Source organism: Haemaphysalis longicornis, unplaced genomic scaffold (assembly GCF_048455015.1).
Source record: "Haemaphysalis longicornis isolate Haplotype H1 unplaced genomic scaffold, Haemaphysalis longicornis Haplotype H1 scaffold_7, whole genome shotgun sequence".
Taxonomy (NCBI): Eukaryota; Metazoa; Arthropoda; class Arachnida; order Ixodida; family Ixodidae; genus Haemaphysalis; species Haemaphysalis longicornis.
In genome coordinates, this window is record NW_027526422.1 from 28,984,639 (window position 1) to 29,008,477 (window position 23,839).

General features: G+C 47.5%; 1 protein-coding gene and 1 long non-coding RNA gene across 2 annotated transcripts in view; one reads left to right on the forward strand and one right to left on the reverse strand.

The window, feature by feature from the left end:
• The window catches only part of Ct (homeobox protein, cut), an 845,317-nt gene that overhangs the window by 372,049 nt on the left and 449,429 nt on the right, over positions 1-23,839 (forward strand).
• Positions 3,011-7,854, reverse strand: LOC144147386 (uncharacterized). Its single transcript, XR_013317911.1, has 5 exons — positions 7,704-7,854; positions 6,385-6,553; positions 6,045-6,190; positions 5,871-5,951; positions 3,011-4,820 (listed from the first exon to the last, which is right to left on the reverse strand). It is a non-coding gene; the product is annotated as an uncharacterized LOC144147386 (long non-coding RNA).

Genomic DNA, 23,839 nt, shown 5'->3' on the forward strand with positions numbered 1-23,839 from the left:
ATTAATTTTGACCACCTGGGGATCTTTAATGTGCGCCGAAATTTTGAACACACTGACGTTTTTGCTTTTCGCCTCCATCAGAAAAGCGGCCGCCGCGGCCCGGGAATCGAACCCGCGTCCTTGGGCTCAGCAGCACAAGACCATAGCCACTGAGCCACCGTGGCGGGTTTAGACAGAAAAAATTATTCCCCTCTCCGTCTATGTTGAAAGCGGAGCTTTCTTCGTGCGAATCAAACGGCGAAGGTTCAAAGTCAAAGTCGTTGCGATCAAAATTTCAAACTGCGTGCAAGTCCAAGTCAAAGCTCAAGTAGTCATATTTCCGAAATCTCGTACACACGGGCGTTTTTGCTTTTGGTCGCTTTTCTGATAGAGGCGAAAAGCAAACAAGCCCGTGTGTTCGAGATTTCGGCGCACGTTAAAGATCCACAGGTGGTCAAAATTAATCCGCAGCCCTCCACTGGCGCGCCTCATCGCCTGCGTTGCGTCGGCGCGTTAAACCCTACAATCAATCAATCAAAGTTCAACCCGTGTGCGAGTCAAAGTCCAAACTCAGACCACTACGAAGGAATCCCCCACGAGAACGCTGCGCGTTCAACCATCGTCGTCGTTAGACGGAGGGGTGCATGATTATTTTCCCTAAACACGGAGAAATAAAAACAATAACGAAGGTATTTCTAGTTTTGAAGGACGAATAACAAATTTCACACCGTCTTAGAAAAAAAAAAAAGAAAAAAGACGTCACTCCGTATCAGTGAAATAGTTTTTTTAAAGTCACCGTATACACTTCAGTGTGCACATGTTTTGTCGGCGTGTTTAAGCAGACCCATTTTCGAGGCGAAGCACCTTAGGACCTCGCTTTGTCCGTGGCTTGTCCCTTGGCGTCCGTGTACACAGTGTTGCGCATGCGCGAGGAGCATTGAATTGGATTGGATTTGGATTGGGTTGCATTGGATTGGATTTGATTAAATTGTGTCGGATTGGATTAAATTGGAATTGTATATAATGTACACACGCGTTGTCACTCATTTACATGCGTGAGTGGGCAATGCCACGGGTGATTTACGGTAAGAACGATCCCCAGTGCTTCGCCCACTCGTCATGATTCACTTCGTGGAGATGCGTGAATGTTTTGTCGTTCAGGGATGGCAATTGAATATTACCATTCCGCAGGGGTCATACTTACAGGACAGGGAAGGGGAGTGTCTCCGAGCTGCGTTGGTACGTGTGTTTCAGTTACACCATAGTTAAAGAGCAAGCTGGAGCAACAGGAGGTCATGCAATCCCTCATTTTCGCACTCTATTGCAACTTTTTGGATTTGCTATAGACTCGCTGTACATGTTAAGGGTTAGTTATAGATTGACTATCCTAACTTGAATCACTCAACAAAGCCTCAAAGTTTAGTTTTACTACTTCTACTAACGCCACTCGGCACGTACTCCGAACAAGAATGTGTTGACGAAATTATAGTTTCCTGTTGCGGCTACCTACCATATTGCTACGTATGCCTAATGAACGCGCGTTCTCAGTATACGGTTTACGAGTGCGGCTAAGTTGTTTCCCGGCACTTGCAAAGACAGAGGGAGAGAGAGAATTTATTTTGACTGAAAGGGCAGGGGGAGGGAGGTTAAGATGTCGGAGAGTTCATGATATCTGGGGGCACTTGCACATGGTCCCTCCTGTGACCTTCTGGGTGAAGTCCGTGTTCTTCTTTTCTGGTCTCCTGCATGGCCAGCGTGCACCACTACGGTGTACTTCTTCTGTTCAATCTTGCAACGACGGCCTAGCGAGAGCGGCTGATGAGGGGTGTAGATGTCGTTCTATTTTTCAGGAGGTGGTCTACAGCGTGCAACTTCGCGCATAAATTGCACAAATGCCGTAGCGCTCAGACGGGGCGCCGAAAGATTTTGCGGGAAGCGAAACCCTTCTTCCGCCGAACAAATGTGCAGCGTCGATGACCCGCGCCTGTCATCCTGACAAGCGCGAGGGGCCGACAGGCGCCAAACCGATCCTTTCTTACTTATTTTCTTCATCTTCCCCCTTATCGCACTCAGGTTTCAATGGGTCGGTGCTCGGGCGCCCGGCGCTGTCTGACTGGCAGCGATACGGGGCCCAATTGGAGCCCGTCTCTGATAGCGCTTGATTTGAGAGCGCCGTGCAAGCCCAAGCCGCGCGTCTCCGAATCGAGTGACGACGGGTATCGCCACGAGAGGAACCTTGAACTATGCGGACATGTTCCCGACCACTTGCGCTGGGGACACCGTCAGGCCTGTGTATGCGCTGCTCCGCTTAACACAGAGCGCGTGACCGCCACAAGACCCTTCCCGCCTATGTCTGTCAACTTTCTCATGCCTGCACTCTTAATCTGGTTCCACGTAAGATCCACTTAGTAACTGGAACTTTTTTGCAAAAAAGTTCCAGTTATATAATTGGAACCGTGTTCCACATATCCTGAAAATTAAGTGGAACAGTGAACCACATATTTTTGCAACTAGATTATGTGGATCGGTGTTCCAAATAAAAGTATGCGGATCACTGTTCCAAATAAAATGGTAGTTTAAGTTACTGGAACATTGGTCCATGTAAAATGATTATGGAATTTATCCGGTGCGCCGTTCCAGGTACCTTCAGACCAGCTGTTTATATAAAACGGTGTTCCTATAGACAATGGGAAGCTTTCTATGGGACTCCACTTTTCCAATATTTCTGCTTTCCTGTCGGTATACACCGAGGTCATATGCCAGGCTGGCGGATGCATTGGTATCAGCAGGAAACCGCAAGCACCATTTTAACACAGCCTTGATATATGATCCGCAGTCATACCAACAATTGGAAAGCAGAAACCACCGCAGCAGTGTGGTCCCTGACAGTTCCCAACAGTTGCCTATCAGAGCACAGTTCTATATAAAAGTTGGTCTGAGGCATCTAGAGCGGCACAGTCTTTGGCTTCACCCGCAGAATCCTGTGCTGGGTTTTAGCTGCATGTAAAAGAAACAATATGCTTGCATTAAAATACACACGAAACAAACTATTATGACTCCTACACTGCTTTTCAACATACTATACAAATTTATTGGGTGTTAGTATTCATACATTTCAGACTTGAATAGCTGTCTATTTTAAATTGCACAGAAAATGACCAACGTACAAGGAATAAATACCATAACGATAACACTAGGCTCCAAGTGGCATTTTGACATATTCACTTTTACTCAAAAACATGGTTAATAAAGACGGTATTGGGGTCAACTGCTTCACAATTAAATAGACGCGTGCGTCTACCGCGGCACTGAGACAGACATTATACAACAGTGAGCATCAAATATGCTGTCAGATAAACAAAGGTAATTCAAAGGCGGAATTACTCATTGCGCTTGTCATACTATGTTAGTATGTTTACGCATAACTGTTTGGGAAAATACCGTTTGCTATTAAATTGTAGGGAAAGGCCTAAAAACAAGCCATACACGGTTGTATCATCACAAACCTACAACAGTGCAGTGCAAGAGTTTAGGTAAACAACGCTCGAGTCAAGATTAACGATAAAACATTTTGACACGAGAGGTCACATGCGGCAGTATGCCAAAATTAAAACATGATTATTAAATATAGTAGTTTCCTGACACCAGACGTAAGTGTAACATCAAGCTATTTGTAGGCAAAATAGACTTTATAGCGTCCTCAAAAGGCATTGACTTAAGGCACGTTACTTGACCAAACAATATGTAGTTGTTTAAAATAATTCATCCCAGCAAATCTCACAAAAGCCAGCGTGAATCTTATATAATTTTGCAAACGAGGTAGCTGGAAGCATGTTACACATATCAAAATTAACAAGCAACCTAATTATATACGTCATCAATTCAAGCGGGAACAAGTCAGACATCCTTAAGAAGCAAACAAGCCAGCGTTGAATAATACAGGGGACCAGTTTTACAAAGCATACTTGAAAGCATTTTTTCCAGCCTCAACGTTTTACCTTAGGTAAAATTCACAGTTGCGTGCTATAAAAACCCTCCCGTCTTGCTGTCGGTGTAATTGTGACCAAAGCCCTACTTCTTCCAAGTAAGAAATGCAACTTTGTTCAAAGGAGAAGACTTGTTCAAGCCAAATACGCACATTTTAAATTCTTCTATGGCATGGCTGTCAGCTCACATACACTACTAAAATTTATCAATGAAGGCGGAAGCCATCTGCGTAAATAAGCACTGTCACTTTTGCATCAGCAGCAGCACTGCCACGAAAAAAAATCTCATGAGCTACACTTGAATAATAGGAGGTTACAATGTGGTGCCATGAACTACATTAACACCCACTATAGATTTAAAGACAGCCTGCGCATTGCGCCAATGATGAAAAATAAGGCACGACTTCAATGTTCAGTTGACATGAAACTTGCATGTGCCAGTAACTTAAACCTCTTCATCTGATTTCACCCCCTTCATGCCTTTCATTTGACCTCCTTCATGCCTTTCAAGAGATACTTTAACCTCTACCAATAATTTAAAATCCCAAGTAGAGCTGAACACTTGAAGTATTTCAACAGACTCCAACTTAAATGACACCAGGCCACTGGCAAATTTCTCATGCTTTCCAAGAACTCCCTGCAAAAGTCCCAAGAACTCTTCAAAGGTACACAACCATAAGAACATGATGACACGATGAAAAAGATGACATATGCGGCGAAGAGGATGACCACATCCTGAAGTGACAATGCAGGCGTCGAATCCGTGATGTGTTTCTTGCGGGCAATATTGATGGCGCCAGTCCCTTCTCTCAGAATAGCCGGGCCTCGAGAAGACTTACTGCTCACCTCATGTACCTTCAAGGAAACAAGAATATTTTGTTACATGGTTGCTTTAAATGAGAGAGTTGCTTAGGCCCTTTCATAACACAGTAATTGATTTAAAATCAGTGATTTCTTGGGTTTTTTCTGGGAGTGCTGCTAAAGGTGAAAGTGCGCTAAACAATATCACCACAGACAATCAATGAAATTGCCCTGATTCTGGAAAGTATCCCACCTTGCTGCCTCGGTATCCTTAATATAAGGTTTTTTATTCTTGACAGGTTTCGTTTATTAATCAAATAATAATTACTGTAATCACCTTTCGGCATTATATTTTACACACCTTCTCTCTGCAAAAAATGTTCTCTGTACTGTATAATGTGCTCCCTAGAATGCTGTAATTAGGCTGGCTTAATATAACTTACAGCTAAACGATGTTTCTACCGCAAAGAAATAAATGGCCAGTCATAGGAAATCATAAATATCGCACTGTGGCAGAAAATTCTTGAGGAATTCGTTCCACCTAAAATATTTCCCTCTCGATATGTATTACCTCCACGGTTCGTAGTGGTATGAGGCAGAAGTTGAGCTTACTAATGCTGAACTAGGCTGTTGCACCATTTTCTTATAAATCACAACTATAGCACATTTTCTTGCAGACGACACTTTCTGTGCTCTAAACAATTCCCTTAAAAAAATTACCCCTTATTTAACCACCGGTCAAAATCCAATGCAAGCATTACTCATGCTACGGCTGTATTTGGGAGTATTATTGGTGCTACGGGCGTATTAAAAGCGGGAAATTTAAATCGTCAGTTGCCACCGTATTGTTGTAGCAGCAACCACGTTGGGCGTGTCCGTGGTGCTGGCAAATCACAGCAACAACTCTCAAGGTGTAAAAGCTAAATATTTACAAAACTTAAATACAAAATATTGTTTTTTTGGCCACTGTTCGATCATCCGTAATAAGCGTAATGTGAACACAATGGCCAATATTGGCGTTCACGATAACTTCTTAACAGTGAGATTCTATTAGGATGAACAGCCCCAGAAATTGAGTCCCGCAAAAACAAAATGCCAGCTTACCAGGGACGCCTCAAAGAGCACTTTCGCTGACGTGTTCCGAAAAGCTCCTACTGTCACCTTGAGCCACAGGCCAAGCTGTCACTGAAAAGAAGTAACAAGTTTCAAACCATTAGTTACAAAGAAACTACCTAAAAACGCGCCATGAAAGACCCAAAAAAGGCAGTGCGTACTTACTTGTAGAATGCAATGATTTCATCCTGTGCAAGAGCTTTAATGTGTTGCCTTCTGATGATACACTTCCAAGAAGGGGTCCAAATACAATTAAAATGGCCATATGCATTCCTTGTACAGCTGTTTTAGGTCTATCTTCGCCCTATTGCCTAGAAAATAAACAGTACAAAATATCAGAGAATAAATTTATGCTTTGCTTTACCCAGGGAGCACGAGAAAATATTGAACAATGTCTGATTCGTTCTACGAAAGTCGAATGTCTTTTTTACAGCGGAAGCCCTGGTAATCTTTCCTTGCTAAACAATTTGAGATATAAAAATATTTGAACATACTTTAAGCTCACCTGTCCTTGGTCTATGCGAACTGGTGAATATCTGCACAATATGCACGACTCAAAAGGTACTCTTTTGTGGCTTATGAGCTCCACAGGGCATTCATAATCCGCCACACTCTCTTCGACGACCCTTCAGCATGCCGAAGATGTCTTCAGCCAGTAAATGCCACAGCCATGACTTCGCAGGAGCATGTAAAGAATGGAAATAATTTGTTTTCATTTTTTTTGCAGAGGAACAAAAACATTTGTCACAACCTATCAGTGGAGGGACAAATGTCTCCACAGTCAGCCACAGACTCTTTCTGAACAGGTCATAGAGAATGAATACAGAATGTAGCAATCTGCTTTTGCAGTATAATTTCTACGTTCAAAGGAGAACATAAATGGATTAATGTTTGGTGCACATCATGATGCAACAACTTTGCACCTGAGCGTTTCGAAAATTATTCCAACTCTCTAGCTGCCACTGACATTGATAGCATAAAATGGCAGGAATGAATTATTTTTAAACTTATTTTGTGACGTTAAAACTTCTAATAGTCCACAATGAGCTTTATGGGTAATTATTCTGAGGTCTCAGGTTACCACTGACATTGACAGCATAGAAACGGCTCCACACTTTCTGCGTGTTTCCACCTGACTTCCCCTCCACAAAAGGAACGTTTTGTTACTACGCTTCTGCTCAGACAACCACTTTCCCTTGCATTTCACTACACGTCAGGGAGCCAACTAAAGTTGACTAGTGTAAATAGACCATCTGAATTCATCGAAGGCATTGGAAGAAACAGGGAACAACTACACACACAGCACAGATAAACGTAAGCAGTGCTGCCGCCAACGTCTTGAACGCACATCAACATTAGGCGGAATAGCGTGATTAGCACAGTAAATTTATGGCTCTCAGAAGACCAACACAACGCAATTAACACGGAAGTTTGAAAATACCGATAAGTCTAAAGACAGACGCTCCGACAAACAAGCCGTGCAGTGTGTGCGCGCGAGACAATAGCGTGCGACTAACCCGAGAAGATTCAGTACCGCTGACAGGTACAGCAACCGTCAATATACAACTAAGCAACACCACACCATAAGGGGACATGCAGACTCGAGAAATGCGCGCACCAGCAACTTTGTAAATAGCACTAGCTAACGTATGCAGTCAGAAATGTCAAGCCGACTCCGACCCACAAACACACAAGCTTAAGTGAATAACGGCCGCAAACGTTTCTCGCATCGAACAGGCAGCGTAGCGGCATGTTTATCGGACGCAGTGATGAACAAGTCAATGAACAACAATCATTACCAGAACATAAATACGCAGCACTGACCTTTTTTGCGCCTCCCGGCAAAACTTCACTTCGTCGAACAGTAAATACAGCCCGAGGACATGAAGAAATCCGCAGTTTCACGCCACAACCAAACTGGTAACCGTTCCCGCCAGTGTGACCGAAAGTTCATTTAGTACATCAGGCGCATAACGCGAGCAATCAAGAAAACCGCTATAGAAGGCCACTGGTGGCGCTGCATGCGGACGAACAAAAACTAGCTTGCGTTAACGTTGAGACGTAGGGGCGCTGCTGTCGTTGAAATTGTTCACGCAGTCCCGTTTTTCTCTCATCGTCGTTGTACCCGTTGCCGTCCCACTATACCACATCAACGCAAGCGGCGCTGCCTTGCGGCTGTCAACGCATGCGCACGGCATGCCGCACTGAAGTGGCGGTCGTTTCGTAATGGTTTCGGTCAACTTTTTCTTCCTCCGTGCCTTGGGCGATGCACGCCGTGGCCAGTGACCAGTCCGCGGAAGAGATCGCAAGCTCGGCACCCTTGATCGCTTATATTTGCTTCGGAAAATGGGAGTAGGCCTCTAAGCGGACGTCTACGCGGCTCTGAGGCTGGAACAAAGAGCTCAGATATTAGCCAATTTAACACGTTAGTTGGGCTAAAGTTGTTTCTCTCCGCGGGCCGTGAGCGCGTGCGGTATGTGTGCGTAAACTTTGATGACAGCTTTATTTCGTTCTTTGCAGTGAAGACAAAACGACGCTTCTTTATTGACTGCGTTCTCTTGACAACAAGCCTTTCCAATACCAATAATATATACTACAACCCTTTTTGATATCCACCGTATAGAAAACTACTTCCGTATAGTGGATCCAGTGTATACTCGCTAATTAGCGAGTAATAATACATCTGCCCGTTTTCCAGCAGTTTTTCTTCATGAACACCAATAGTGCACGAAAAGAGCAACGGGGGGACCAGGAGGAGAAGGCAGGTCATTCGGTGAACTTGAATTACTATGGCAAGTAACAACATTATGGTAACACTGCGAATTTTCGCGATACTGCAATGCATAATTTGAAATAAGAATGACGTTTCAGTACAAATATATAGAATGTAAGGCAGATGCCACGGGTATATTTAGTTCTCCTGGTTCTGTGTCGTTCTCCTCCTGCAAAGAGGCTTTCGTTTTTGCTTGTGAAAATTAATAGCCGGGACGAGACAAAATACAAAAACGAACTTCTTAGCATATAACTGCATGCGTAGCATGGTGTGTGCAGTGTAAAATGTGACGCAGTCGGTTACCATTATGTATGTACCCCATCACAACATAAGTAACGTGGACTAAGTACCATTGAGCGCGTACTACACCACAGCGAGATGATGACTGAGTGTTGAACAAAAGCTGCCGTTTCTGCGAAACTTTGTAAGCCAAATGCATAAAATGTAATGGCCTCAACAAGTATTTCGTACTGAAGATGATCGCAAGAGCACCACGAATTCTTCAGCGCTATAGCAGCTATGGCTTTGCCCGAACGGCAGACGGGGAAAGCGAAGACGTTTAGTCCTTCTCAAATTGAAGTCACTGGTGATTTTGTGCTTGACGCCTCAAATTAGAAAAATACGATGTTCACGAAAGCGGTTTGGGTGCCGCAGAACACCTGGAAATGGGTTCCTGCAATTTCTTCTTTTGCCTAAGATATCCTCCTCTCGACATTTTTAATGCTTTGTACGGCGTTGACAAAAAAGTGGGATTTCATTTTCTGTCAAAGGACATCACTAAAACTACAGCTTAGCCGTATTATGAAAGTTAACTGCTGCAAGGCAGTTTCATATATGTCGGCGAAGTTCATTAGATTTTATGTGCGGTGTGCGCGTGTATATTAAACGTGCACGTGCATCTTGGGTCAAGAAGCACCTAATATATATGCGGTTCGTTGTTCCAGTTGATGCATGAAAATGTGCATACTTCACTGCCATGCACGAGTTATGTGGATCAAGACACGAGCAAAAAATATACAAGCGCACTCTCCCCAACCGTTTACTGGGACATAAGTGGAACAGTAACCGGAACCGCCGACATCGCATGACCCCATTTCTTCGGTTCCAGATAAAAACCACGAACATAAAGAAAACAAGCTGACGGTTCCAGATAAGATCCACCTATATGCTTCGTTCCAGTTATTGTTTCGTTCGGATCCACATAAAATATATGGATCACCCTTTTTAACTGGAACTTATAAGGAACCAGATTAACAGTGTGCGGAGGGGGGATGGGGGGTTCTCGAAACACAAAACTTACTGCAGGAGATTTCTCGACGAGCGACGAAAATGAAATGAGCGCAAGGGGAATAACAGATGCGAACTGCGTGGTCCTGTCTCTTTTTTGTGTGCGTGTGCGTGTATTTGACCGTGTGTGTGTGTGTGTGTGTGTGTGTGTGTGCGTGTGTGTGTGCGCGTGCGTGCGTGCGTGCGTGCATGCGTGTGTGTGTGTGCGTGCGTGCGTGCGTGTGTGCGTGTGTGTGTGTGTGCGTGTGTGTGTGTGTGTGTGTGTGTGTGTGTGTGTGTGTGTGTGTGTGTGTGTGTGTGTGTGTGTGTGTGTGTGTGTGTGTGTGTGTGTGTGTGTGTGTGTGTGTGTGTGTGTGTGTGTAATTTCGTCATGTCCAAGGTGACAGGCATGGACGGTTATACGAGCTGTTTCGTTTTATACAGTTTGAAGATTACATTTTTCGCAAATATTGTGATCCCTGCCAGCTTGGAGCCATTTTAGAAAAATCCCGTTGCATTTGGAAACATTTGGGAGCATTTTCCATCTCCAGATATTTTGTAGCTATGCACGGGGCTAAAATTAAGAAGCCCCTCCTAAGATTACCTTTATGACGTTTTTGGACTATTAGCTAAAATTTTCGGGGTTTTACGCGCGGAAGCTACACATAGGATATATAACGCGGCCCGTGATGGAGGGCCCCGGACCTCCTGGGCAATTTTAACGCGCACTGAAACCGCGACTCATCGTCGTTTTCGTTTTTGCCTCTACGGTCTTGCGTTCAGCGGCGCAACCCCAATTAGTAGTAATAGTGTTATACTAGTAGTAGTATTAGTGGTAGTAGTATATAGTAGTAGTAGTAATGGTGGTGGTGGTGGTGATGTGGGTGGCGGTGGTTGTAGTATGCTAGAAATCTTCAGTCCAGACCCTTCAGCATCCTCGCCGACAAAAGCAACGAACAAAACCCTGACCGCTATCTCCACAATTACAAATGGTAGACTTTTGGAAAATAAACTGTAAACTTGCGTAAAAGGTGGAGTTTTTTATGTTTTTCTTTCCCGCGGCTCTCAACAATCGGGAAACAATCGGCGAATGGACGAAGCTGGGAAATTGTGTTATAGTGTAATTTTTAACCCAGGAAGGCAGAGGAAAATGGGAAGTTCATTACGCGATTGTTTGTGCCTTCGTGTCCCAACAACAGTACTTCGTTACGCGCCAAGTTGATTCTTGAGACTCACGCGTACAATTCGATTGGCTGCACTGGCTGAACTGGGGAATGCACTGGCTCGTTCGATTGGCCACTGCAGCTTGCGGCGCCTGCACTTTGTTCAGCGATTTAACTGCGGTGCATGCGAGCGCAGAAGGAGTTTGGGGCGTCGTCTGCACTACCACAAGAGTATAGGTGCAGGTCTTGTGAAATGCAGGCACCAAAGGCCTAAATTTGTCCGTCTCGAAATGTTTATTTTTTCCTTAAAAATAAGAATAAAAGAATATCATTTGGGGCCAGTATAGCAATTGATTAACATTGATCTTCGCCAAAGTGATTGGACAGCAAAGCTCTTAAAGTAACAACAAAAACGGTATTGCGAAATAAACGGCAAATGCTCTCTAAATTGAAGTTGACTATACTTTATTTACGAGCGCACTGGGCGGAGCGCTGCTCGAACAACTGAAATGCGAGATCGAACGAGTGAAAGTAACACAGGATGATTATTTATTATTTGTGATTTAGCATATTTTAGAGTTATTTAGCTTAAACTTGGGAAGATTTGTTTTATTTTGTCGGACAAACATGGGGCTGTGCGTTTCACGGTGGCTTTGCCGAAACTGATGATGTTGCTGAAATGACCTGGGAGCGGCGGCTTCACGTTATTTCTTATAAAGCTGGGACTAGTAAATATCCCTTATATTGGCTCAGATGAAACTCCCCACAGTAATTTAGTCGCCAGAGTGGTCAAATTTCATATAATTTGTTGCGGAACTGTTAAGGTGAGGCACACGTTACAACCGTTTTCTGTAACCATACTGCTCCCGCACATGTTCACGTATTGGCAGTAGACAGGAATTTCGAAGCATTTACACCTCCGCTGGGAAGAAATTATGCAGATTAAACGAAAACATGTATTAGCGTTTTATTGCACAGTGGTAGTTTTCCATGATATATCTTCGTTAGATTAGAGCGACAAAGTTTTCGCCAGAAAGTAGGCTTTGCCGCAAAGCGTATTCTGCCTGGCTGGAGTAACGACGACGACAAGAAACATTCTGACCAACCAACAGCTTTGCTGCAAAAATTGCCGGAAATTTTGTAAGCTTACTGCACCTGATGCAAGCTTTAGAAATGAGGAGGAAATAAAGCAGATGAAATGAAGAGGTTACTGCCGGAAAGTTGAATCAGCCAATGAATGCAGCATCCAAGGCGGTATTGCACTCTTTACTGCTTCTTTATCGTTCAATTCGGCCGATATACGACTTTACTCGAATAAGGGAAATTTCACAGGGCATTTCAAGAAGGTTTGACATGCCTGTTTTCCCAGCTTCGCTTTTTACTGCCTCAATGTTTCTTTGTTTCTTTTTGAAGAAAGTTTGTTAAGGAGTGCAGTTGCAATTGTGTCGTTCCGATAGCTGTGCGCAGCCCGGGCTCCGCTTGGTCGGACACGATGGCATCGCCTGGGCCTCCCTTGGATTCCGCCGTACGTCGCGTCGATCGTCCGTGACGTCAATTCTGCGGATCGGCCATCGTGCCGCATCGTTCCGCGGAGAGGAGCGAGAGGGAGCCGAACTTCCTTCTTCGCCACCGGTTCGGTCGAGGGGGGAGGCCGGAAGTGGCGGTGCGTTCGTACGTGCGTGAAAGTTCAGCTTTCGACCCGGGCCCGCGTATTTCCTCCTTCGATGATACGTCCGAAGGGGCGCGGGCCGTTGCGATTGGCCGACCAGTCGTGCCGCTTCCACCCCCCTTTCGCCCCCGTCCCGTGGCGGCACCAATCGCGGAACGCCGTCGTCGAACTCCCGGGGCCAATCAGGAATGGCGGCGCCTTCGAAAATCAATTAGGAGTAGCGAAGCGCGAGGAGCGTGACGCCAGCGCCGGCGTCAGCGGCGTCAACGGCGGCGCCGGCGCCGTTAGCTCGGCCGTCCCGCCGAACGCGCACCGACCAATCGGCTGCCGGATCGATGGCCTCCGGTTCGTCCGGACGGCCGGGCATGCGCAGAGACACTTCGTCCCCCCTTCCCCCCTTACCCCCGCGATCGCTTTCGCGTCGACCGGACCCGTCGGACTCTATCGAAGACGAGAAAAAAATGGCCTCAAGAAATGCGAGGGCCCCGGATGCGCTTCGAGAACCTAGGAGCAGTTCTCGGGGCTTATAGTTGGAACGTCTGATATAAAAACGTGGGGAAAATCTCTGCTTTCCTCCCTCCGCTCCGTTTACGTAAAATTTCTTAATTCCAAAATTGGCATCGTAATGGCGGGCCCCTTGGGTCGTCAAGAAATATATCCTATGCGAGGCACAGAATATCATGAATGTGGCCTGCCTTGTCTCGGAGGATGGCCCCTGCTGCCTCACAAGACACAGGGCGCAGCTTGCAGTGAGTGCATTGCCCGAAATAACCGCAACATTCACACGGAAACGGAAAATGTGCTTCATCTTATACTTCGGGTGGCTTTCCTCTCATTGCACCCGAGCACAGCGTGCGATGAGGCTTTAGTTTCAGCACTCAAATAATAGCGGAGCGACGCGCGGGAAGCTGGAAATCGGTGAGATTTCAAAGCGCGAACCGGCGGACGGACGTCATCGACCGCTCGCGTGAGCGCGACGGCGAGCGCCGATAGCGCGAGGGGGGCAACGCTTCTCCATCTTCCATCTTCCCTCTCCTGGCGTGCGCTGGCTCTCCTCCCCCTCGTCGCTCCCTCGCCGTCGGCGGCCGTCGGGATCGGTCGGCGCGGCGCTGCCGCCGATCGGGGCTCGTTCGACGTCGGCGACTCCGCCTCCCGACGGCGGCGACGGCATCGGCCCACCTTGTTCGAAGACCGCCTCCGAAGATGCGAGCCGATGCGCCGCCGTTTGATTCCGAGGGACGAACCGATACGGCCGCCGGTCGCCCCGCCTTCTTCGTCTTGGGAGCAGTCGAACGCCGTGTCCGACGATGGGGAGCGGTTTGATGTGTGCGTGTATCTATACGAGCCGGAAGGGAACGTCCCGGCGACCGCCCCACGCAGATCGCGCTCACTCGCACGCGGAAAGGCTTCCAAACGCGAAATAACGTCAGCGCCTGCTGTATCGACCTCTGATGTTCCGTGGACCTGTGCTTTCCCTTAACGTTCCACTCAGTTTTATACTGCTGGCGGGATGGTATCGCCAGACAGAAATGTCGGGCTGTTGCCAGTGCCCCCTTGACTCCGGACGAGTGAGCAAAGTCACGTCCTGTGAGGTCCCCCCCCCCCCCTCGACTTTTGATTCCGACTGCCAGAACTTGACTTCACCTAATAGCACCCGCTCATGATTCGAACATGCGACCCTTGAAGCCGCTTTTCACCTTTGACGTGGTTTCACACATCTGAAGTGAACAAAGGAATGGTCAAAGGAGGAAGAATCGATATCTCTCGGCATTGAGAAAGAGAGAATCAACGAAAACAGTCGGTATATAGTAAAACCGAATAACTCGAAACCAAGGCGATTGCTGAGTGAACGCTACAAGTGCTGAGTGAACGCTATAAGTGAACGCTTCTGTTTATTGCGAGAGAAGTTCCAGCGAAGCTATCATGAGCTGGTGTGTGGCCCTTTCCAGTTTCTGACGCGCAAATTTGAGAAATTAGTCGCTTAATATGACACACGTAAAAGGTTGACAGTATGACCGTTTGCTAAAGTTGCGATACATCAGACATGCAGGCACGCACGAGACGTGGGCAAAAGGAGAAGGCAGCACGACTGTTTCCTGGACCTTCGCGCTTTTGGAATAAAATCTTCACACTTTCGCTTCGCGTCAGCTAGACGACGCAGTCCGCAACGCCGCTGGCCTTTTTCATCGACCACATTACAGCTTGCGCCCGCACGTGCAGGTGCAACTGGACTTCATAGAGCATGACTAGGTGGTCCGGCTCCTATAGTCCACCACTTCAACGGGCCTCCTCGATTCTCAGTCCCTGATCGTCCGCGGACTGCCCGGGGCGCCATCCGGCGCTCGATTTTCCCATGCATTCCTATGAGGCTTCCGGTCCCAAGGTAGTCCTCGGACTGCCCTTGGCCTGCCCGCGGACTATCCGGAAATGGTAAATCGAGGAGGGCAAACATTGGGGACTAACTTGATCTTTCGTAGCTGCTATCCTCGAAGTCGCAATGTGCCATGGATGAATGGCGAACACATCAAGACAGATGCGTTTGTGGCGATATTCCAAGGCATTATTCTGGTTCAGCTTCACCACAACGCACAGGCGTGACCAATCTATGCCGCCAAAAAAGCAACTTCGACGATTGACAGCTACCTGCGTATACTGTGTATGACTGCGTCAAAAATGTGGTATTGCGCAATGCAGAGCGCCACGCATGTAGTGCGTGATGCCACAACCCACACTATACTTTTGAGTGAAAATCGTATGGTTGTCTTCGCCATGTGCCGAAATTTCTGTGTTAGCTGCATGGATTGGCCAATCAAGGGCGCTGTACCACAGGATTATCTTAGAGTGAATCCAAGACATGCTTATTACTTGTAGTTGGAAAGAGAGAATCACTGTGACTGAAAAGTAAACCAATTAAAGAAGGACATGGTATACTTTTACGGCATTTTTAAACTTGACTTTCAGGTAATACCAGCACCGATATCGACAGTGAAACTAAAGCTCCTTACGGCCTCAACCATCAGTAAAAAAAGGTGCTCATAACTCCCGGATTACACGTGGAAGTGACACATTGTACCTTGTTCAAGGCGAGGCAGACCTTCGGCAAGAAAAAAAAAAAAGTAAAGCCCCATCACATTAGCAGTTAGTAGCTCGCGTTTCGGCCTGGACTGCCATGAAGCAACACCGTCAACGCTAGCACTCAGATTAGACGGTTTTCATTCTGTGCGAAAGTCATTACCTCCTCAACCTCATTTTTATATACTTATTTATTGATTTCCGTCAGATATATTATTCTCTTAGTCTATTCTCTTTCTTCAATAATTTCATTGTTATTTTTAAGCGGGCGTTACTCTCTGCCGCCTCACGAGCAAGCCCAGCGATTCACTCCAATCCATTTTTACTCAATTGCCACGTGCTCTGCTGTCGAATGATGGACGTTTCAGTTCGCGAACGATGCATACACTGTAAGCTTCAGAAGCCTCACATTACAGACATATTGGGTAATAAAAACGAGTCCACCTACATGACCAATAAAACGCGCGCAAAACACAAAACGAAGCAGTTTAGGAACCGCGACTCGAAAGCACGTGCACTCTCGCTGATTGAGCTAGCTTTCCGCCTGCCATGCAGTTAGTTGTCTCAGTGACGCCGTACAACGCCGGAACGTCTTGCGATAAGAAGAGGTCTTCGTTGTTATTCCGAGAGGTTGCAAAAAAGAAGCTGAACGGAAGGTCTTCTCCGCTTCGAAGCATTTCTTTCATGCGAAAACTCAGCCCCCGTACGAACGAGATGGGGCTGAAGAAGAAAAGAAGAAGAAGCAACCGAGTTAGCGTCTGGAAACGGGGCATAGCGGTGCTTACTCCGTGCGTGCGGCCAGGCCGGCGCGCTAAAAGCGTCCCGCGTTGAGAGCACCGGACCAGCTGTTCACCGCTCGATCAATGGAGTCGGGCCATCCTGCCGGCTGGCTCTCTGCGCAGTCTGAATCACCGCAGCAGCGATGTGGTTCGCGCTCTTGAACAGTTCTCGGCGACACGGGCTTTCTTCCTTGCGCGGGGCTTTTGAACCATGTCCGCTGTCACTCGCATTTCATCGCTGCGGATGCGACGGTCTCGTCATGTACGCAGCTGCTCTGACGCGTCTGCGGTCTCCGGTCACACTCTAGTTTGCATACCTGATCCACGGTGTCGCTGTACAGTATTATTTTACCAATCTTTGAGAAGGAACACAAAAAAATTAGCAGCGGCTTAGCTCCGCTATGCCAGGATATACGTAGCGTGAGCTCAGGTTCTGCTGGTTATTCTTAGGTTTCCTGGTTGTCTAGGATTAGCTGATTATCATGCTTACTGCTGCTAAAACGATTTCTAATCCCATCCAATCCAGTTCGGCGGTGGCAGCTCAGGCGCGCCAGCTGTGCGCCATGAGACGTCACTGGTCCTCGCGCATGCGCAGCATGGCTCTCCAGGAGCCACGCAAAACTGCACAACCTCGGCCAGTGTAGCTCACGCTACAAAATATGACGGGAAGTAAGGTATTTATTATTTGTATTATTGGAGGGAAACCCCTACTATGCCATTTCTCGCGAGGTCATTCATCGCGTCGCAATGACCTTGAGCCGGCGAAGTTCAGCTGGGGCAGGTGTGACGTCACGCCACATGATCCGCTGCGGAGAGGCGTCAATTCTGCGCTCATTTGAGCCTTGCCGCTGTGGTACCACATGACTAGGCGAGGGTTCATGGGCTGCTTTGGCGGCGCTTGGTCGCTCAGCCTCGTCGTGGATGGCTGCCGACTAGGCCGTGCGCGCGCGCGCTTCAGCTATCGCTCGTGATAATTAGGGTCCCAAGCATTAAACCTGAGTCCTTTCTATTATTGTGATTATTTTTGACGAAATTTATTCTTGTTGTGTAGCGGTGGGCCTGTTATCTTTCTGTCTGTATAGTATGCATCGTGTGCTGCCCAGGTTAAAGATTGTTGTTCTTACTTCACACGTTCGCCCGCAGTAGATTCATGTTGTCATTGATCTGCACGAAGAAAGCATGTTTTATGTCATATCGGAACAGTTTGGATTATGTTTATTGTATGTAGCGCAACAATTTCCATGTTAAGGGGATTATATTTGTATTTCTTTGTTTTTGACCAAAAAAAGTTGCATAACGCGTGTACGTTGCCTAGCGAGGGGTTCAATTTTGCCGATTGTCAAGGCGAGAGCACGCTTGCACTTGGAGGTAAAGCACGTAGAGAAGCTTTTTGCCGCCAGCTATTGGTTGCAGCATAGTGGTTCCCCCCGTAAAACCACTTATTTTGGAAACTGTCAGACCGCCTCTTCAACCGTGGCCGGGCACAAGCCGGCTAGCCGCCGGCACGAAGTACGTCGGTTTCATTTCGAAGGGACTGTTTTGTCAATCGACTTGGCGCGCGTTCCACGGAGAGAAAGGCCAAAACTTAGCCTTAGCGATGAACGTGACAGGGGCGAATTTTACATTTTCATGCTTTTGAAGTGACCTGCAGCATAAATGTGAAATTCAATCACCCGTGCCTCCTCCCCGTGTACATGAAGTCTTAGACTCTTGGCGCGATGATACGGTGGCTAGCAGAAACTTCGGCAACGATCCATCTCCCCCCGTGTTGGGTCAGTTTGACCAACGGAAACTTTCGCGACTCGACTAGCTACGCCAGCACGGTAGCTGCGGCAAGAGTTGCCGGTTCTCTCTCGGGAGTGACACCTTTGGGTACACAACACACACCGGTGGAGTAGAGCTCCTTCGAGCTGCTGCAAGAAGAAGCCAGCGCCGCAGGAGTCTTGGGAGGCCGGCGGAATCCCTCGCCCGGGGCGGCCGGCGCTGGGAAGAGGGGGGGAATCAGCGCTGCGTCCTCCCCCGCGCGCTGGGGGGGTCACGTGGCGAGCGCAGTCTCCGCCCGCATCCGCGTGGCGTCGCAGCCGACGCAGCCGCCGCCGTTCTCCACGGGCCAACAGGTTGATTCCGGCGAGCCTCTTCGGTCGACCTGCGCACGCCAGCGCCGTTTTCTCGCTGGCAATCCGCAGCCGCGCGTCACCACAGCGGCCCGCTGCTGCCGGTGGTAGACCCCGAGCACCGAAGGCGAGCCACCGTTACCCGGCCGTCAACGTTCGACCAGTGCACGCGCCGCTGCCTCCGAGAGAGCAGCACACCCCGGAAGTGAAACCAGCGCGCGATTATCCCCCCGCCCGGACCACGGTTGCGCCGCCGCCGTCGTCAAAGAACGGGAGGAGCGACCTCGGCTATCGGATCGCGCCCGACCTCCCCCCTCCCTCCGCCCCCCTCGGACACCCCAACACGCGCCTGCTCCGATCCTTCGGCCGTGCTGGCCCTCTGCTTTCGGTTTCGGTTCCGAGACCCACCCCCTTCTTCGCCCACACAGCGCTGTTGTTGGTTTCCGGGTGCAGAAGTTGTAGTTTGACGTTTGGCCCAAGTGACCGGTGTGCGGGTGGCGGTGCGTCGTTTTCGGCGCTTCTCGGAGATTCGTCAGTGGCCTCTCTGGCTGGAACCGCCGTTCCGTCATCGCCTTAGGTGGCGTACCCAACTGTACCCCCCGTTATTCGGTGCTGTGTTGATCGCTGACCGTCATTGTGTTGGTGTTGGCGGCGGCGTTGTGCGACCACCGACGTACCTTGGAGTCCGCCTTCCGGTGTGGACCTTTGCCGCTGCGTCGATACCTCTACTCCCTCGATGTGAGTACTACTACCATGGTACACCCTGCCCCATTACGCCTGCGGTGCGCCGGTTAACTGCCACCTGCTTCCTATTTATGGCATCGAGGTTACCCACATCCATGAATCACTCCCCGAAGATGGAAGACGTAGAAATAAAGGAAACCGTAAATTCCGGTTCTTCAAGAATGAGGATTTCATTGGGGTCGCCCAAATCAAATAATGCCCTGCAAATATTTTTGCATACAATTAGCCCGCCTTGAACGAATAGACTTTTACCTCATAATTTCTAAAAAGAAACATCAAAATTGGGACACTTAATCAAAGCTCAAAAAACGGGCAGCGAAGGGGCAGTAGGTGCGCCTTAGATGACGTTATTTTATATCAACTGGAGAGAAAACGTCTTGATTCTAAAAGTTAGTGGTGTAACCACTGCACATATTTTTCGTAATTGCATGTTCTGCTGGCAAGAAATCGTCGGCAAGTTTGCTTGCAAGCCTAAGTGAAATTTCCTTGGCTCTCCCACCTCAAATATGACAGATATCGCAAAACCCCCCGTATACCATCACCACAAACTGCGCTTTGAAAGCAAATATTTGGCCAAGTTTTCGGCGTTGAAGCTAATATGTTAAAATCGTTCTGAAGATATCAAATGTTCATGATTTAACAAATCCAGCATTTCCCTTTGTCGTGTATAATGTACAACATCAAACCTTAATCATAGGGTGAAATGGAAAATTGGTTCCGGGATCATTTCATGCCGGCGAACAGCCATTACTGCGGAACCATGTGCTCCAGCTTAAAGAACAGTAAAAAACTTTCACACTATTTCTGTAGTTCTCGCCAAGCTGTTCGCGTTGGAAAAAGCTACGGTAGCGGTGCTTGGTGTGCAAGTAATTTTCTTCCAGTGTTTTGCTTCGTAAACGCCTTGGAGGTGTTATTTGGCAAAAACACGCACCTTATAATCGCTCTCATCCGGGCGTCTGGCTTGACAATGGTTCGGTGATGGTTCAATACATGCATACCCCTTATGCAAAAAGTTTCCGTCGAACCGGTCACAACAAATTATGCTCTCTACTGACAGGAGAAAATTCTGCCTGGAATAGTTTTTTTTTTTGCCCAGAAGTATGTTCACGTGGCAAATGCTGCGTAAGACTAAACATGCCGGCTCCCTCCAGTTCGTATTTCGGAGTGATATTCGCTTTGGTTAATAAAGTACAGCGAAGGCTTGTTTGTCAACGAAGTTCGGAGTCTTTCGCGTGGGTTCGATTACTTTTGGCAGTAGCTAGACACGGCTGGTTTCTTAGTGAGCACTTCTGCTTTGACTCTTGTATAGGGTGGCTTCATAACGAAACCTTCCAACGGTTTGTGTTGCGATTTTAAATTTTGAAAATACTACATCGCTTTATTAGCTTTTTGTTTGGTTTACTGTTTCCACGATGCGCTAAATCGCCGGCATTGCAAGGCGGCTATATCATCCGCAATGTCATCCAATACAATACAATACAACACAACATGACACGATACAATGCGATAAGATACAAAACGATACGATTCAATACGGTACAACACATTGCAATGCAACATAATGCAATACAGATATGCAATACGATTTACTGTAAGGTGCGGTAAGGTTGCGATACATATCGCAAGGTCGGCTACGACGAACAATACAGTGAGAGAGAAACATCTTTAATGGGCAAGTGAGGTCAGAACAATACAGTGCAATACAGTAAGAGTGAACACAACGCAAATGCATCACAATACAGTTCAATACAGCACCAGTTAACACAATGCACTACATAACACAATACTATGAAGACAAACGCAATAAGGTACAACATAAATACACCTGCATTTTTCAATAAATTTACGAGATTTTTCTGGCAATCCGCGGTTTCCTTGCATCGTGCACGTGTCAAGTTGAGAATGTATACGAATTCATTAGCTTTCCTTCGTGTTTTTCTATGGCCGGTTGGCCTGTCAAGCGTGAATAAATTTTCAACGAGCACACTTCCAGTCATGTAGCTTTACAGCTGCAGCTTTATTTGCACGACGCCCATCATTTCCTCGTTGTTGGTTTCTCAATACGCTTCACATTAGCGAGCACTTCTGCTGATGGAGCAAAGCGCAAAGGGCAATGGCATCTTGTTTGTGCTCACTGTACGTACCCAGACTCGAACTCTCCCTTTTAGCCGCTTATCCGTACCACCTGCATGTTCGGAATTTAGAACCATGCCCAACGCTCAGATCAGACGAAAAAAAAGGAAACATATAACGGCAGCGGGTGATCGTTATTTGTTTCTCTTCCTATAGCTCGGGAACCATAACATCCGTAACCACGGCTCTTGTTTTTCCGCATGAGCGCGAGCTCACATGAGCGCGCAATACAAGCTGGGCACCGGAGCACTGTATGTGAACCCATTGCGCAGCTGCCGTTTACAATATGTCGGTGCACGTTAGGCTGCCTGTTATTTCCCTTTTCTAAGCTGTATTTTTGTGACAACGTAACGTTATAGCACGTAACATAAGTTCTTGCCTGTAAGGGGAAAAAAGTGTCTTAATTCTTCGCAGTGGAGTACGTGGTTGCACTGGTGTAGACGGGGCAAGGTGCTTATCGACGCTTTAACGAAAGTGTGTGATAGAAGACGGGCATGGCGCTGGCGCTGCTTCAACTCGATTCTTCGGGTAATGCCGTGAAGGAGAAGTTCTGAGGTTGCGGAATAGCGAGCAGTTACTGGGCTGGTTTCAGAGAACCTGTCGGTTGGTCACCTTGATAAACAAACTCGGTACAACGAAATCCTCGGGGAGAGAAACTGAGTTCGTTATAAGCGATACTTCGTTAAAAGCGGTTTTGATTTGCTCTTTCCGGGCTACACTTGGGGCTATGAAAACTTTGAATAAAACGAGGCTTTGAATAAAGCTGTTTCGCTATAACGGGGCTATACATGTGCCAATAGCCAAGGCTTGTACGAGACCGTGGCTCCGACAACGGCCGTTAATTCGATGTAAACGAGGCCCGCTGCGTCGAAGTTACGCTACATGAATTTTTAGTGCGAGTGTGTAACACGATCAGGCCCTGCTTGCTATACGGGAATCGTATACATCGAATCTGCGCCGATGCAGACTGCTAAGGTTAGGTCAAGTGCTCAACCAGCGGGTGCATATATAGGTGCTTGTCGGTGGCCGTGGTTGTCTTTGTCCTTAATTTGAAATCAGGTGTACTTGTGCGTTAAGTTCTCTACAGAGGGTTCATGGCGGGGCTCTCAGGTGGATCGGTGACAGATTGCCCGAGCGGTAATTCAGATCAGTAAATATTCGCCTTCCTGGCGGCCGTATTTGAGGGCGGTCGAGTTTATCCAGATGATGACGACCAAGTCGTTGTTCAGGGTGTTGACGAGACCGATAGTTTTGAGACTGGTTTAGTGCGTGTTTTGGCATTTCGAAGGCAGCTTCTAGGTTGTTATTATCACGACGTGTTTTCGTTGGCCCTTATTTTCATAGGCAGACGTAGACAATATAGCCTATACGGGGCGTCTTTGCTAAAATAATTGTAGCGCCTGGCAACCGAAAATACGCGACAAATACAAAGTTGCCATTGCCAGTTTCATCGGACACTAGAGAAGGTGACGCCTCACAAACAAGCAGACTGTCTTGATGCAGCAGATTAATTAATTTCGAGTGCAGAAACCTCTACTGCGACTGCATTAGATTATAATGACGCCATTCTTAAGGTGAGGTGAAGTCACAGAAAGTTGCAATTCGGTGCAAGCTCCCACGATAGCTCGAGGTCGCACAGGAGGCACCTTTCATTCCCCAGCCACAAATGTATCACTTATCTGTTCAGAAAATTTGAGAGCTAAACTTCTTTATGGCACTTTTCATACTATTCTCAACGCGGCCACAAAAAATTCACGCATCTCCACGAAGTGCATCATGACGAGTGGGCGAAGCACTGGGGATCGTTCTTACCGTAAATAACCCGTGGCGTTGCCCACTCGCGCATGTAAAGGAGTGACAACGCGTGTGTGCAGTATATACAATTCCAATCCAATCCGTTTCAATCCAATCCAAATCCAATCCAATGCATTTCAGTCCAATCCAATCCAATCCAATGCTCCTCGCGCATGCGCAACACTGTGTACACGGACGCCAAGCCCCGGACAGAGCTATCCTAAGGTGCTTCGCCCCTAACACTCCGGTGCTGTTCAAAACTACTACAGCGCGACCTTTTCCGACCACAGCGCACCCCAGCGGAGGACGAGCCGCGCTGGCACGAACTTTGGAACTCAGCAGAGGCCTTAGCTTTCGCTCCAGGACCTTTTACGTGGCAACGGTAAAATTTGCTGAGACGTGCGTTCTTTGGTAAAAATGTTGTAGCAGAACTCGCTTTAGATTTACTTCCAG